The sequence below is a fragment of the Drosophila navojoa genome, chromosome 3 (assembly GCF_054131105.1).
Source record: "Drosophila navojoa isolate 15081-1374.11 chromosome 3, UAZ_NAV_1.0, whole genome shotgun sequence".
NCBI lineage: Eukaryota > Metazoa > Arthropoda > Insecta > Diptera > Drosophilidae > Drosophila > Drosophila navojoa.
Genome location: NC_142891.1, coordinates 21,028,244 through 21,046,904, shown reverse-complemented (window position 1 = coordinate 21,046,904; position 18,661 = coordinate 21,028,244). Strand labels below are relative to the sequence as shown.

Here is an 18,661-nt window from a genome sequence, read left to right as displayed (position 1 = left end):
TTCCATGTGGAATTCTCACTTGGAGGGTCTTCACTTAAGGGCCTTTCTCATTTTAGCTCCTTTGCTTAAGGGAGTTGATATATTTTCGGTTTGAATTGTTGCTTCAACTCATGCTCTTAATCATGTAATACAAAATTATGTATTACTTTCTCAATCATATCATTTGTATTCCAACTGAAGAGTAATTTTTTTTTACATTTGTTTCTATTACAATCTTCAATTTTCCACCATCTTTATCGATCTGAATTTTACAAATTCACCAAATTCAAATTTTAAAACTATAAAATGCTTATAATACTTAACATAAGCTCAAAAACTTTAATAATTTAATTATTCTGACAAGACATCTCTATTTATTGCTACTTAGCGGCAGTTTTATTTATATTATCCCTTATTTCTCTGCTTTTCTCTATTTATAATCTGTTATTCCAAATATATATATATGTATCTTACTTCCAAGCTTGCGTTTATATCTTCTTTAAGTCTTTTACAATTTTAAGCGGTAGCTCAATTTTGAAGTCTCTTTATATGGAAGTCCAACTCATATTTGTTATTATCATGAAATGACTAGATACGATTCTGTTCTCTCATCGCTTTCCTTATATCAGCTTGCCATTTATTTAATTCAAAACTCTTCCCATAGCCACATATGCTCTTATATTTCCCAGCAGTCGACTCCAAACCCCTTTTATGGCACATTTATGGCTAACATCTGCCAATCATCTGGTTGGCAATTTTTTTATTTTTTATCAATATCTTACAACCCATTTCATTGTGTGCGCCTTCTTATCAGCTGCGGCTATTGATTGATTTCTTGTGTTCCACATTTTGTTTATAAGGCTATCGACTGCACTGTTTAATGGCCATCGCTCACCTGTCGGCGATAAAGACCGCCCAACCCCCCCTACCTCGATGTGTCAGACTCGAATGTACATTAATAAATTGAGTTCAGGGTCAGTCGAGAGTCTGACTATGTTTTTTCATTAAGTGGCGCAATAGGCCATTAAATAGTAGTTCCCAACTGAAAATAGTTAGCCTAGAGGTTGTAGAATATTTAAATATGATTTATATAGAGATTCGATAATAGTAAGAGGTAAATGGAATGCATTTGATTAAAATCTTGAGCCAACTTTTTAATAAATTTATTTATAATACAAGTTGTTAAAGAACTTGAGATCTATTTTATGATTCGAAAATATAAAAATGCAATCGAATTCTTATAGTTCAACAAAAAGTTGGATACAACATCTACTTGTATACTAGAAAACACTATGTTTGGTGAATATATGCCTTTAGATATTTAGATTTTACTCATCTACAAACTGGTCCTAACGGCTCGGATCTGAATTATTTATTCAGTTTATGTAACGTCATGAATTTGTTGGGGCTTGCAAAACTTAATGCAAACATCTGAATGTCCAACATAAACAAATTAGCCACATTGGACCAGTAAATAGACTTCAATTTGACCAAGAACCCTAACCCCGAAAATTCCACAACAGCTTGGGCCCAAAAGTCAAATTCAACTATTTGCTATAGAGAGAGAGAGAGAGAGAGCAAGCAGAACAATGGGAGGGAGTGAGAGGAGTAGAGTCGAGTAGAGTCGAGTAGAGCAGCTAAGCAAAGCGACGCCACGCTGAACAATTTATTGGACTCGTGTCGTGTGTATTAAGCATCATTTGTCGACCTTGGGAGGGGGCGGGGAGGCGCCTAATATTTAAGCATAAATTAGTCTAGCTGAAGCTCTGAAGAGAGGGTTTGTGCATGCTTATGCGTGTGCGTTTTGCTTAATTTCACAGCATTTTTATACCCTGAACCCATTGAAAATGGGAAATCAGGGTATAATGGTTTTGTTAAAAGTATGTAACAGGCAGAAGGAGGCGTGGCAGACCCCACAAAGTATATATATTCTTGATCAGGGCGACAAGCTGAGTCGATTTGGCCCTGTCCGTCTGTCTGTCCGTCCGTCCGTCCGTCCGTCCGTCCGTATGTATGAACGCGTCGATTTCAGAAGATATAAGAGCTAGAGACTTCAACTTTTTTTTAAAATGTCCGTATATATCACGCGCATATCGAGTTTATCACCAAAAAACGATAGCTCATTCCGATACTTTTTTATCGATAAAAAACCTTATCGAAGATCACTTAAAAAATTATATCTCCTACACCTTTCAAGCTAGAGTCTCCAAATTTAAAATGTATATTAAGATGTATTTTATACAATTTCGGTTTTTGTTAAAATTTACCCCCTACCCCTAAATCCACCCCCTCACCCTCATCTTTGTAAAAGTCGTATATCAAATACTAGAGACTTGTGCTTCGGTATACACATACATTTTAACATTATGATTACGTTCTGAAAGTTTCATTACGATCGTACGTCTAGAAATTAAATTATTTAACAAATAAGTTCTCATTATATTGCCAACACTCCAGCGCAACCCAAGCGCAATCGCCTGTATATGTGAGTGTGTGTATATGCGTGTGTTTGTTTGTATGCGTGTGTGTGCGTGTGTTTGTTTGTATGCGTGTGTGTGTGTGTGTGTGTGTGTGTTTGCTAATTATTATTGAAATATCAGTTGCTTGTAGGGTTCAGGGGATCTCGTAGTCGAGCAGTCTCGACTAGAGCTTTCTTTCTTGTTGTTTTTGGCATTAAAAACGAGATTCACATGAGTTGAGCTCAGCATTTTCGCTATTTTATCATGTGAACCGGGCGAATGTGCGCCGTTTACTCATTCTACACATTTGTTCCGGCTGAAGGGGCGTATGTGTATTATACAAATTAATACAAAAGAGAACAATAATGCGACATGGTAAGAGAGAGAAAGAGAGATAGCTAGAGGGAGATATAAACTGACAGCGGCAAACCCAAAGAGATATAGCGAAAATTAATACCACTGAACTTTGACTTTTTTGCTCACGTTCTTTTTTTTTGGGATTAGTTGAGCAAAATCCAAAATGAGAAAAAATAATAAAAGTTTATAAAAAGCAGAGCAAATGCTCAATTAATTTAATTGCCAGGGCCGTCGTCGTCGTCGTCGTCGTCGTTTTGGGTCTATTATGTGGATTACTTTTGTTTAACTCGGCGCAAAACGTTTGGAATTAAAAGTCGAGAAACGTGGTCAAAAGTTTTATATGTGCATATATATATTTGAATATATATATGTATATTCCTATAAACACGCTGATATATTCTGTGCGCAATCACAATAGTAATGCAAACCGCAAATTAATCGTAAATCTTATATGATCTATTGCGCTCTCGCTCTCTCACTCTATATCTAACTGGCATCTGTATTTTTATTTGCCTTAACGCTAACGAGTTTCGTGCACTTTTTATTTGTTTTCCATGCGCATTGCATCAAAATTCATTAGATAAAAGTATTTTTTATTATATTTATTTGTTTTTATTATTTGATGAATGCACTTGGGTTTCGCGCTCAACTCTAGCATGGCTGTTTATAAATAATATGTCTATCTATATGTATATAATTTATGCAGCAGCTAACTGTCAAATTTGACACGCACCTTAACAAGCTGTCAAGCTGCATATTTCGTTTTTTTTTTGTTTATCTCACATGAACTTTTTCGTTACAAGACCTTGGCTCATCATCAGAATTACATTTCGGACATATTCTCAAAGAATTTGTTACGGCAAAAATTTGACAGCTCGAAAAAAACACAAAAAAAAAAGTTTCTTATGAAGAAATTTACTGCTGTCAGACATTTGATTACTATATCAAGCACTTGTCAACTGAGTCTTAGGACTGTTGTCAAATTCAAGTTAAGGCAGTGTCATGTGAGCTTTAAGGAATGTTTTTTGAAGAGAGTTGAAATTGTTAAAATGAAATTTTGTAAAATTTTTGACTTAAATGAACTTTAAGGTTTTGGTAATTGACTTGTTTATTCAAGCTGATGTTAAACTAATACAGATGTCAACGAGTTTGAACCTAAACTTTTATTTAACAGACAACAGAGCATTCAAGTTATAATAAATTTGCACTAAATTGACTGGAATTTTAAATGAATTGTAAATTTAGAGCAACGTATATTAGATATAAATTTATTGATTTATTTTGCTTAAAGAGTTAGGAATAAACGAAATTTAATTAAAGCGAAACATTTTAGGAATGTCTTAGCTTTGTTTTGCTCAACTTCCAAATTTTGCTAAGAAAAAAAAAAAAAAAAAAAACATTTGAATAATAACTAATTTGTTTATAAACAAACTTGAACTTTAGTAGCTTCATCCGGGTCAAAGTAATTTTTTGATAATAATTATATTATATTATTAAAAAGATAACAAGCCGACAATTTTTGTTGCTTAACTTGTGAGCTGCCTACCTAGCTTAACATGCAATTATTCAATGTTGTTTATTGTTATTTTTATTTTATTTTTTTTATTTCTATTATATTTACATTGAAAACCACAAGAACAGCAAACGCAAAGCAGCCGCCAATTACAACAACAATAAGCACATAATTACAGAGTATGTGTGAGTATGTCACAATTGACAGCGCAGTGCGAGCAGATATCTCTCTCGTAAGCTCGCACAGAAAACCAATCAACAACTGCGGCTACAACTGTGAATGGGTGTGAATGTATCTTGAAGTGTGCGCAGCGCTGCTTTTGCCTTTTCGAGTGTGTGAAAAACGCCCAAGCTCTAACAGACTCACTATATGTGAATATATATGTATATATATTTGCTTATTTATTGAATCTGCTACAAGACTCGGTTAGCTTTGCAAGCGAACTTATGAAACATGTTGAAGATATTAGCAGCTCAAATGAAGCCTTGCATTGGAATTTCAACAACATATTAAATGTATTATTTATGTTTGCAATTCTCAAGTCTTTGAATTTCTGCAATGCATAAATTTTGATGGCAATTGTAGCTTAAATAGTTAAGCATATGATATCATATCTGAATACAGAGAATATACAAATATTATGTGCTCAAAATGCATTCATAATATGGGCACGCGCTGCTTAATGCAACATCTACTATATATTTCCGATTTTGTTTATGACTCAAACAATGAGCTAATGCTTGGCTTGTGACCTTTTGTTCTGATGAGATAACCAAGAAACGAGTCTACTAAATTTCACAACTTTGACTGCAATTGTGATAAGTGCAGTTGAAAATGGTTAGTCAACAGCATTGGCTTTATCAGTTTTGTGTATGCATTCGTCTTTGTACAATGACGTATATGACAGTTTATAGTTCCCAGAAAAATTACATGAATAATAGCCTAATATATGTAGCTGTAACTTCTTCCAGTACCTGAATGCTTCTATATTCTATACTCTGAAATTCTTAGTCTATATACGTATTATATATTTTATTAATTGAATCTAGCCTAGTAATAGATTCAACTAAAATATCATAATAAATAAAACTTAAAAGAAGAATAGAAATCGCCATGTACAACCCTATAAAAAAGAGATTATTTATATATTTATATTTATATATAAAATATAAAAAATCAAGATATTAAATTTAAGGTTTTTTTACATGGAAAATTTTATGAACAAAAGTTTTCTTAAGTACAGCAAAGTTTTCACTTCTAAAATTTTTAACACTTTCTATAAATTTGTGAAAAGATAAAGTTTTATCTGTTGGCTAGCAGTGCGGAAGTTACTTTCATATGGACATTTATTATTTATTTGATGTCCCTTTGCAAAAAGTTCTTGGTTATCAGTGTTTGAAGCTTAAAAGTTTTTCCAAGTTGCTTTCAGTAATATTTCGAAGCGCTTGTAATCGAATTTATTGTCGAGTCGAAAAATATTTTCGATTTCATTCGATCTGAGCAAAAACTGACCACAAAAACCAAATGCCATTAGTAAAGACACGCATAAGTCAGAGCTTAGCTAAAATTGTTGTCGATACGGAAACATGAATGTGAACAAAAACTATAAATGTGGAAACCCCACCTGCCTCGCAGCAAGCACTAATTGTTGGTTTTTAGGGCTGGGCTGGGCTTTTCGGTTCGTGTGTAGCTCATGTTATCATGGGCCAGAGAGCAGATAAACAAACACAAAGAATGAGAGAGAGAGAGACTGAGCAATTGAGTTATGGATGAGCATGAGAAATACCATAAATTTCAACAAGGTCAACGTGAGAAGCAGAACAACAATTAAGCAACACAAAGAAACACACAAGAAACAAAACAAGAAGCTAAAAATAAACCGAAAAACTAATATTGATTTTCAGTTGAAGTAATTGAGTGTAGAAAACGAAGTTGAATTGAAAGTTGAACATTAGGGGCGGGCTAAGAAAAAAATCTTCACTAATCTGGCTAAATATTTATGCCTTGTAAGCGGATTCATTAACACGAGTCTGTGAAGATTTCTTATACCCACTTTTTTGCTGTTGTCGTTTTTTTGCAAAGTAATGGAAACGAGCGGCTTAAGCGTTATGATCATACAGATAAGAGAATGTGTCAATACACTGAGGAAAATGATAAGAAATTATGTAGATGTAATGTATAGTTAATATAGATAAGAGATATGGATAGATGAATAATGTCGAATATATTTTCTGAAATGTTTAAATGTATATATAATTATTTATTATAACTTAAGAAAGATCTTTCTTATAAGAATAAACATGTGGAATACATGAATTTCTACGAATTTCTTATGATATTCACGCAGCTTTAATGTTGTTAGGAAATAAATTAGCATAGTTTCTCGTAATTGGGGGTCTGGGAAAAATAATATAGAGATAATAAAAGAAACAGTTTCGGATTAACTTGATTTTCTTGCTGACTAAAAGAAAAATATTTCTCCAAGAAAAACTTCTGGACTTGCGTATACAATAAAAGATTTTCTTGATGATAAATAATGAAAATCATAAAAACATAGAATTTCTTTAGGTACTTTAAGTTTTGTTTTAAGACTTTAGCTAAAAAGTACACTTAACAGAAAGTTTTTTAAGTGCCCAAAGATTTTCCATAGACCTTATCCTAAGTAATATGTCTTGTAGAAATGTTACTATTGTATTCAGCTTTTAATTAGACAACGTGCGACTGTTTATTCTGTGTAATTTACATAAAAGAGATACAACTAGGCCTATCATAAGTAAGACAGACTTAAAACTTAAATAATAATATAATATTTGGAGAATGTAGAGTTCATAACTGTGTATTTAGGAGCTGTATAATTTAATATTAACATTTTTTTTTTATTCATTAATTTTTTTGTTGTGTACACTTCATGAAATTAATATGTTTGTTAGTTGCTGTCTGTAGCTTGATGGAGATTTTATGGCTTTGACCTTTGAATGATGCTGTCAATTTAATGTTAATGATCATGACGACTGCCAACCTAACCATTAAATATGATTGTGAGAGGTTATTAATAACAAAAAGTAACCCATCATTTATACAATTGGTAAAAGTAGCGACTCGATGATGACAAACCATTCAACGATAATAAAATTGTCTATCAACACCAGCACCCAGAGAGTGTGTGTGTGAGTGTGTGTGGCGCAGATGTCGCTGCCTCAGTATCTTTTCGCATATTGCTGGCAGAGCGCAGCTGTAAATCAATTGTGAACCCGTACCCCCTTGCATCCGATCCCGAACTCTGTTCCGTTCTTTGGCACTGGTGGCAAATACTCGTAGCGCTGTTTTGACAAGTGTCACGAGAGCTGTCAACACGTTCCACTCAGATAAAATGCATGCAAACGATTCCAGCCGGCAAATGTCGGCTACAGAAAATATGGTGAGAAGATGATATATGTACATGAGATGATCGACATAAAGATGCTCTGTGAAATGGCAAAGGTTGGGCACTAATATACTATAAAATGTGAAAAGAAACGTATAAAATAGTTTAAAAAAATTTATGGTAATGGGTAAAAAAAGGAGTTTGAGATTCTAAGAATTTGCTATGGCAAAGTTCAGAAAATTCCTTTGAGAATTGCTTGGTTTACATAGAGTTAGGCCATGTTCTGTTAGGTAAGGTTAGTTTTGAAGAGATTAAGCTGAACATTTATGTATTGCATACTGTGAAATTTAAGTTAACTTAGTATACGTGTCTATTGTTACTAACTAAAACATATAAACACAAATGCTGAACCTAATAGCAGCTCTTATCTGAGATTACAATTCTAAATTCCTGCGCCCTATCTAATCGTTAGCCTAAAACAACAAAGAAAAGAACAGTCGGAATTTTTATAGCCATTATCATATCACTTGAAATATAGAGATTAAAATTTTATTATTTCAGTATTTAAAACGAAATTAATTAAAATAGAATGCAATTTTAAATAGAATATCAAAGGAGTTTTTTATTTTTAATAAAATCTCAAATTAATGTATTAAGTTATGTTAGATTAAGACAAGTTGTACTTGAGTTAAGGCTTTAAAAAAATAAAAAATATATTTGACTGATCTTAACGAAATCGATCACGAAATATTATGTTATAGATATATATAAACTTCACACAAAATTTACACTCTTACTGCTTAGCCTTTGCTACCCTGCCAATGCAGGGTATTTATATATATGTCTTTTTTTATCACTCGGCAACTATTTAACGCCCACAAAAAATGCAAGCGCGTTGTTGTAATTAAAAATACAACCAGTTTGTTTGTTTTTCCTTTTCTTTAATATTTTTGCCGCGTTTTTATCATGTTTTGAACTTAATTTCATATTATGCAACATTTTCATGGGAGGGGGCTTTGGGTTTTACATGACTCTCGGTCGTTCCAGCGGGCAAATGCGTGAAAAATTTAAAAACCGTAACAAGCCAGACGCACAATATATACATATATAAACATACATATATATAAATTTTTTTTTTCGCAGTCTAACGACGCGACTCACGTTGCTCCCCCTGCCGTTGCCCGCCTAACCAGCGGCGTTTTTTTAATAGCTTTGAACTGAAAAAAAAAAATACATGAAAAGACCAGCAAAAAAATAAAATAAAGTTAACAAAAACAAAAACAAATGGCAAACGTGTTTCAGAGCAAAAGGTTGAAAAGTAGCTCCCAATATTCAATTCAAGCGCCAACTCCTGCCTCAGCTCGCCTCCCTCTGCGCGGTCAACTTATTCACGTCAGCGGTTTGAATTAACTTTTTTTTTTGCTGTGGCTTTTTTCACCTTTTGTTTACATTATTAATATACAATTATGTATACACAAACTTGCGGCCTGGCGAATTTATAAATTTGCTTAAACTCGAAAAAAAAAAAATGCTGTTTATAAATATTAAATTAGCTGGCAGCTGCGTGTAAATTGGAATACATTTTGTATATTAGCAATGAATTTATGGAGCAGCCATAAAATAGAAAAAACAACGGACAGATCGCAGAGATAAAAAGTTTTTTTTTTTAATAGATCATATCTTAATTTGAGCTAAGCGAATATCAAAGAAGATCGAAAGTCAATTAAAAGTTGTTTATAAGATTTGATCAATTCAATTTTGATGAGATTTTATTACGAATTTCGAATGCGCTGAACGGAAATTTGTACAAAAATAGAATATGAAATGGAGCATACATTTTTGAAAAATTTATTAAAAATATGCAAAAACAAATTTGGATTTTGTAATTTAATTTGCAAAGCTGGCAAATTTCACCTGGCTTCCTAAAAAATTATATAATAATTTAGTAAATTATGAATTCAATTGAATAACATTAATTTGCAAGCGGAACAAATAAATTAAGTGCTCATCGTATGCCCTGTCTTATATAGAGAGGATTATCGAGTTATGTAAATGTAAGTGACAATAGGCAAAGCTCTTATCCAATGTTTATCTGGTAAATAAAATCAAGTATGTATATGTAAATTCATTTATACAATTTATACAGGGTACAAGTGCTTCGCGGTCGTGATGCCGAATGAGCGAGCTGGGTTCAGCTATAGAGATAAGCTCACATACTATAAGAGCTAGAGATGAAATTTGACAAATATTTGTACAATTTTTCTTAACAAATTAAACTGTATAAATCTCAACTTATCCAGTATTGATTTAGGAAATAATATTAAAATAAATATTGATAATATTAAGATGAGATTTCCAGCACTAATCTCTTAAGTAGAGGGATAGTCAAATATGAGATGCATTTATAAATCGTCTGCTAGGCATCTCTGAGTCTTATGCTATGCCCTATCAAACTAATTGCTTAGCTGATATTTGTTTGCCCAGCAAATGGGCTGAAAGTTCGCAGATTGTTGGCAATTGAAAGTGCCAGAAAATAAAAGTTTCTTCCTTAAACCGCAAAGTAAAACTTTCAAGCTATGGCAGCTGTCACAAGGCTGAAACTTAAAGCCCTTTTGTACTTGCTAACTGAAAAGCTGCAGTGGTAATGAAATTTGTAACTCGTAAGTGGAAAAATCAACAAAAAGATTCACGCACCAATTTGTATGTAAATATATGTATGCTACATACATACATATATATATATGTGTGTTTATAGCTTAGCTGACCCTGAACTTGTGGCCAGATTGAAGCTACAGCTGCGGCAATTGACAGCCCGTCGAGCCCAAGTTTGGTTATCGTGTGAATATTTATACGCTAATCAATGAGCGTCGCTCAGTCTTTATATTTATGGGCGTTGCTTGTAAATGTGCTTTTGGCTAAGACAAAATAAATATAAATTTCACATCAAGCAGCTGAATTTTATATGTATATGTGTGTGTGTGTATATATATTTATGAGCCACAGAATTCAAGTCAAGCGCCGCAAAAGTCTGTTATTGGCCCATGACACGTGGCTCATAACCGCAAATGCTGTAATACGACATGTCTGCATAGCCATAAAGCCATATTTATGCTGTATGATGTGAAGAACCTTTTCCTTTTTTTTGTGCATCATTAGAAATAAGATTTTAGGTATATGAGCTGGTAAGAACAGAGGTCATTTGTTAATGAGCTAGGTTAAACGGGGTTTACGAAGAATCAGAATACAGTTTTCCACGGGACTCTGACGTACTGAGTCGGTGTCTGACCCAGAACAGTTTAAGGGTTTTCCTTGAGTATAAATATAGATAAAGAACTGATATTTTAACTGAAAGTTGGAGCAAATGAATCGGGTAATATTACAAATATTTGAATGACTGTTCAACTTTTTATTAAGTACTAAGTACTTGAATGTTTCACTACTTCAGATAAGAACTGAATTGATAGGTAAACATATTGTAAATACAGCTATTCGCAATCGATTGTTGTGAAATTAATAAGTAAATGTAACAAATGATGACTGTAATGCATTCCCTGTTAGTATACTTTCATATAAAATAAAATGAGTAATAGGAAATCTAAAGAAATATTTTAAAATAAAATATAATATAATCATATTTTAGCCTAAAATATTAAAGATTAGTATAATAAAATATAACATAAATAATATATTATATATAATAAATTTCTTTTATATCCATTGAATTATAAATTATAAAGCAATATACTTTAAAAAAAACCTAAACTCAGATAAAAAGTAACACAAATACTTACATACTATATACACATAGGCCGATCGATATTTTGTTAACTTTTAAGTGATATTTAAAGCAGTTATTAAATACAATTTAATGGTGTTAGTTTTCATAGTTTCGCTGCTAACGCTAACTTTTAGCGCCATTAATCTTTTACACAAATATCGCTTGGCTAATTGAATTTTAATCTGTAAAAAATGTCAAAGCGAAGTTTCTTTTTGTTGGCAGAGTCGGTTGATAAATGACTTTGGAATGAGACGACCTAAAATTGGCAAAAAATCATATACAGAATATATATAGTTTTATATATGTATATATATAAAATATGCGCTTAGGCTTAATGCATTCTAATGAAAGACAATAAATCATTGTTCTCACATTTGCATTTGGCGCTGTAACGAGTTTCATTGAAAAACGCAACGGGCACGTTTATTGAATTGGAATTTTATCGCTTTATTTGTGAAGTTTCTTCCATTTCCATATTATTTTTGATATCATTATTAATTGCTCAACTTAATTTCTCTTAGCAACTTTTTGTGGCCTGAGGCGTATAATTTGTCAGCCTTTGTTAGCCCGTTTTCTGAATTGAGTTGATGCGACAATCATACAAATATAAATGGAAGTGTTGCGACCTAATTAGGCATGACTACAATTTTCGAGTGCTAAATTACGCACTCAAGTATCCGTGCTCATTTAATGTGTTACTCTTGATGAAGATCATGTAATTTATACTTAAACAGGGTGTTCTTCAAGAAGGACAAGATCAATATGGAGACGAAGAAGTTGCAATGTTGAAACTTGTCGGATATTTAGCAAAAATTTTATATATATTTAAATTATAGAGTAATTTCATGATTATAGAACCATTCGAAATATACAAACATTTTATAATCAAATTTTGTACGTGATTTGTCTCATGTGTAAAAACAGTTGAAGCACAAATAGCACAACGCTTTCCATCAATTGTGCAATGCATAATTATAAAGTAAATCAAATCGAATTTCCAACTGTTTCGTTTTGTTCAATTCATTTAAGGGCAGAGCAAGTGAAGCGGCTATCAATTGAAATGCAATGGTGCAAAGCAATTTCAGTTGCAATTTGTCAATGCTGCATTTTGATGTCAATTAGCATTTGGCGGAACTGCACCGAAATGACCAACAGTAGCTGCAAAAAGTTAAGTGCCATATGGCAAGCCCAATGTCCGTTTCGCCTTCCAGTTCGTCATAATTGTATGCCGTCTCTTCCTCAAAAGCTGAACAAGTTTAAATGACTGCATCATGCTCGTTTAGAAAGATCTACAATACATATATTCGATATATATATGTATATACATATATGTCTAATGTTTCTTTTGTACAGTTTATATAGATCCATAATATTTGATTCATTTGCATAACTCAGAGATTTTTCTGACGATGATTCCTTTACATATCTAGCCCTATAATATATTTACAGACATATAAACTTTGATTTGCCACGCCTGCAAGTCGCTTATATACATAATTAGTACTCAGTCTATAACAAAAAAATACATTGGCAAACTAATATGCCTTTAGCATCTCATAAACGAGCATATAAATGGAAGAAAATTATTGCCACTGACATAATTTGCATTCCAAATTTATGCAGGTTTCGTATTTTGTGTGTTTTTCCCTGCGTTCTTTAGCTGCTGCCCAGTAATTACGAGTGCAGGGAATACAACTTGTGAATCCGCGTATAAGAAACGTAAAATTTGAAATTATAATCAAGTTAGTTTTTAGTGCAAAGTTTGCGGTGGTAAACTTTAGCCCAAGTCGTTGTGGCCAATGTAAATTGTTTATTAGCCTGGCTAAAAGGTTGCTGCTGGCATAGCGAACAGTAAAAAAAGAAAGAGATGTTGCTTCAATTTGAAAAGTGTTAGCGAAAAATATTGTTTTAAGCCATAAACTTTAATAATTTCTATATAAACAGAGCTGTGGATGAGGTGGACTAAAAGCGTTGTGTATATAAACAGGAAACTGTTTATGTTGGCTGGGTGGGTTAGCTTTTGAAGTTGGTTTAGCAGGAGTTAGGTATTTTTTTTGTTAAGTAAAGTTTTAGTATAATCCAGAGGAAAAATTATCAAGTGGTGTAAGAGCTGAGCTACTTCAAATGACTTATATGGGATATGCTTATATATAAATATAAAAATTCCAAATTTTCCGTTATCATTTTCATTTTCATGGATTGGGAGTATAAAATACAGTTGATTAGGTTCGATCCTGGTTTGCTTATAATAAAAATATTTTTCCGAATAATAATAGTTTAGGTACTGAAAAATTTCATAGTCAAGAAATATATATCTGTTTTTATTATTTCCCAAAATATTTGTTATGCAAAATGTAATAGACGAATAATATATTAAGTAAATATATCTTCGTCTATAACATTCCTCGGTTCCTACATATATTAATTTAAAAGTCTATTCAGACCGGCGCTAACGTGTAATTAACAGCAAGTGACCCCAATCTATATTAACCTAAAAATTGTCATCTACCTTTCTTTAAATGAAATTATCGTCTCGCCTTAATAGAGTCCCAGGGGTCCAATGCAATTTGATGGTAATTTAAGTGCCGTTGCTAAAGAACAGCTGCGGTATTTGTACCGTCAGCTTCATCAACATTTTCATCATATGATACTATTAAGAAAAAATGAAAAAAAAAAGAAGAAAAAACCGACTGAAAATGAAACGACAAAAAAAGTTCACGTGGCGACATTTGCAACGCAAAGCCAAAAGTCGTTTAGGAAAAGTCAACAAGGGAGAAAAATACTAGAGACGCAGAGTGAGAGAGAGAGAGAAAGAGATGGAGAGAAAAAAACTGTGACAGCAATTTATGTGAGCGTGAAAACAAATTGCCTAACGTATGGAAAATTATTGCATATGGAGACCAAATAAACGCTAGAAGGAGGCAGACAGCAGCAGTCGAAGCATTCGGGGAGGCACTTGAGGTGGAGGCGCATTGGGAAGCGATTGCGATGCGCATAGAACTTGATGACAAATCATGAATTCGTCACAGCAACTCAACAAACACAGACACTCACTCACTCACACCTGTGGCGGGGCTAAGGTGTCTGGGGAGGTAGACAGGGCACACTGACCACTCGCCACATGCCACATGCGTCACGTGAGGCATTTATGCAATCAACGCATTGGCATAGCCACAGCCACAGCCACAGCTACAGCCTCAGCCGTTGCCCCTGACAGTGCCTACTGTCAGTAGCTTTTGTCTGGTGTTAGCTGTGCTCATGGCTTATACCCTGTAACGGGCGCTTGAGATGGGTAGGTTGGGTGTCTACTTAAACAGTGATGTTGGCTAAGTTATAAAATAAATATTAAAATTTTAGTAATCATGTATAGTTTCTCTATTTATTCAAAATCTACTATAGACTATATACCTATCTAAATCCTGTTTAGTTTAATAGATACAAAATGAAAATTCTTTCTTAAAAATCAAATATAATCAATATCTTAACACTAACATTTACAAATATATTAATATTAACATTAACATTACTCCTAACATTTATTTTTAGAGTAAGAAACCCCAAGTCCAGTAGGGCATCTACAAGTCGTATATATGCCTTTCATACTATGCCTATAGATTTTGCATTTAGACATTTCGTCTTGGCCACATTTAAGGCAGCTTCGCACACACACGCACACACACATTTTCTGCCTCGCATGCGTTTTCGCACGTTTCGAAATCTTCGGGCAGAGCGAGTGTCAACAGAATCTATACCCTAGGTATTGCTACCTCCCCAAGCACTGTCAGTTCGCATCTCACGGCCCGATATATCAGTGGGGCTCTGTCGCAAGCGTATTTCGACTTTTTGAATTTGTCGAGCCCCCGCCCAAAAGCCATCCAAATTAGTGCGTGTGTGTGACTTTTGTCTCTTCTGTGTGTGTGTTTTTTTTTTTTCGAAAATGTTTTACAAGTGAGTGAAATTTGTGTCTTTCTTTCCTGCTTCTGTTTTAGTTTTTCACGTCACTTGAAGTTCTCCTTTCTTTCTGCTGGCTGGGTGATATTTGATTGATGTTTTGCTTCGCCCTTTGCTGCTCTTTATAAATTGGATATTAACTAATGAGCTTAAGCGATTTTACTTCTTCTTCTATTCATTGGGGTCTTTGTGAAAGCGCCAGCTGAAAGAAAATACTCTCTCATACTGTTCATGTGGGGATTACGTGTGTGCGATGTGTGTGTTCCTTTTGTGAGAAATGGAATTAAAAGAAGAAGCTGGGAAGCATGTGAAAGTTTTTTGTTTTCGTAAATAGAATATGAAACAATGTCAGCAAAGTTGCCTAATGAAATTTGACTTTAAATAAAACAGTATATGAAATCACATTGTTTCAAAAAAAAAAATGCAATAATGAAAGTCAAAGGAGAAGCTGTAAAGATTGTGAAATTTAGTTAGATATTATATTTATGGAATATAAAATTTGACTTGCTATGAAATGAAATTTCAAAATCAAATAAAAAAAAAAATAAAATAAAATAAAATATTAGTTTTAGTATAAGATTTATAAGATTTAAAAAAAAAAAACTTCAAGTTAGGCTAAAAAATCTTTAAATAAAATAGAAGCTGTTGAAGAATCAACTCTTAAAATTTCAGAATACATATTTTCTGTGGCAAAAGGAACTATTTTGAAAGTTTCGTAAGCAGATGAAAGTGTAGTAAGGCAGTAGACATGAGTTGAGTTAAGCTACTCGTACATACGAATCCCCATGCCCATTGCTCGCTGAACTTGATAGACCTCAATGAAAGAGACTTGAGCAGCTTAACAGCGTCAATTGAAGTTTATATTGTACTTTCCATAGCTTCATAACGGCAACCTTAGCAATACTGTACATTCATAACATTATCTACAAAATATCATATATCTTAAATGCTACTAATATCTCTTAAGCAAACTCACTTAAACTTTCTGTTTATCAAACATAAATCTAAGCAAACCCAACCGAACCGCCAAGTGCCTCAGTGCCTCAGTGCCTCAGTGGCGCTGTGCACCTGCCTCAATGCACACCCACTTGGGCGCCCACGCAATGGCTTTCTCTATTCAAATACACAACACGGGCAAGCAAACAAATATCTATGTCTAGCGGTGTCCCTTGTGTGCTTTGAAGGCAGGGACTCATCCCGTGTTTGGCAACATGCAACCGAACAAATCTTCAACGCACTACAATACATAATTCCGCTCATGAATCACGTGGCGTATTTATAAAATAAAATGACAACACACACGGGGCATCTGCATCAGCCTCAGCATCTGCATGAGCACCGATCCCAATCCCAATCCAAATTCAAATTTCAAATCCAACATCAACTCGGACAACTCTATTTTTGCATCGTGCATGCAGCTCTCGACGGGATTCGGCCTCGGACTCGGAGATCGGACCCCGGACCCAGACCCCGTCACTCGCACCCCTCATCCATCCCTCACCTTGCACCTCACTCACGACGACCACTTCACCGCTGAAGCATCAACGGGAGATGCAAACAAGCGAAATTAGTTCAAATTCTATATTTAAAACTAGGACTGCCGGCCAAAATGTTGCATGTTGTGGTCGCTCCGCCGCCTCGCTGCCCCGCCACCTCGCCACCTCGTCACTATGCCGCATGCCGCAAGTTTATGTTGTGTTCGTTTTTCCTTCCAAACGATGCGCAACGCGTTGGAAAACACTTGTTTTTGCGTTTTTGGCTTTTCCGACCGCAAATGTTGTTGCCTATGCCGGCATATGTCTGAATATACTTGAATATCTAACAGCGTTGACCAGGTAACCGACACAAGGTGGGCATTAAAACAAATTTACGGAGCGCGTGATGAGAGCCGGCTCAACAGCCTTACGTATACCCTGTAAAATGTGTGTGGGTGTAATTTAACAACAAAATTACCTTTGCATTACAGTTATTATACCCTGTAAAAGTGGGTGTAATCTTAACAGAGTCATGGTAAGACAGAGCAGAGTATATAAGAAAACTATACAGAGAGATTGTTAGGCCGCAACTCTCAACTCGAAAAATTTTTAACTTTCTTTATTTCGTGTATAGGTCTCAAAGCAAATTTATGAAAAAATTAAAGAGCAAAAGCTACGTAGGATGACATTTAATGAAATTTTTCGATATAATTATGAGACTAAATGACAATAATATATATCTAGATGATGTGACTTAAAGAGTATGTAGATGATAACATTTAACAAAATATAATTAGAAAATTTTCGGTATACTCTTGAGCTCCTTGAGTAAGATTATTAGCTTATACTTAAATGTTGAGGCGAAAGCCAATATGAATTGAACTGTCAAACTGTTTGAAAAACTTTTTAAAAGTTTAAAGTGTACATTCCTGGAAAGTTTATTACTTTACCTATATTTTATTAAAAGTTGAGCTATATTATTATTTTATTATTGAGTTGAGCATTGACAGTGTAATCCGTTTGAAATACATTTATATAATTTAAGCATATAATTTAATAAAACTTTTATTAGATTTTATTGCTTGAAAGACTTTTTTAAAGCTGAATATATACTTCTGTGAAGTACACGGAAGCTATCTGCTTACTACAGGGAAGCTAACCAGTTTGAAGTATGATAAATAGCTTTTCAAATATAAGATCTATATACAAATATAACAGGCAAAAGCGTCTTAACGTAAAGGCAAAAGCTGCTTTAAAAACTCAAATTGAATTTTGTTGTGCTGCGCTAATTGAATTTATTATATAATTAAAGCTTGCAGCGCATTAAAAGTTCGTATATAATATAATATATTTTCCCTGATACCGTTTCAACCTCTTGCACAGTAAACCAACTTGGATTATCTGTTAAAAAGCAGTTGAAATGTTTACGGTCAGTTTCGTTCATTTTACATGGCTGGCAAAAGCATAAACGGGCGCTCAACCAAAACCGATGCCGGTTGTTAAAATCTAGAATCAATTACGTTGCAGTTGTTGTTATTATGATTGTTGTTGTTGTTTTTGTTGTGCTTGTTATTGTGCTACATCCTCTTGGAAACTCAACTTGGTTTGCTTTAACACTTTTTGTATTTCTTTTGGGTTAGCAAATTTTGTTGTACGTCTTTCAATTAATAACGTGTAATGGACACTTTTTGCACCCAAAAATTTTCCGCGCTCAGGTTCCAGCTGAGTGCGCTAATGTTGGAAAACAAAACTTCTTCTCTTTTGTGTGTATACGCTGGGAATATG

General features: G+C 33.8%; 1 protein-coding gene across 1 annotated transcript in view; it reads left to right on the top strand.

The window, feature by feature from the left end:
* toc (toucan) overlaps positions 1–18,661 on the top strand; it is a 109,748-nt gene that overhangs the window by 28,613 nt on the left and 62,474 nt on the right. The window lies entirely within an intron of this gene.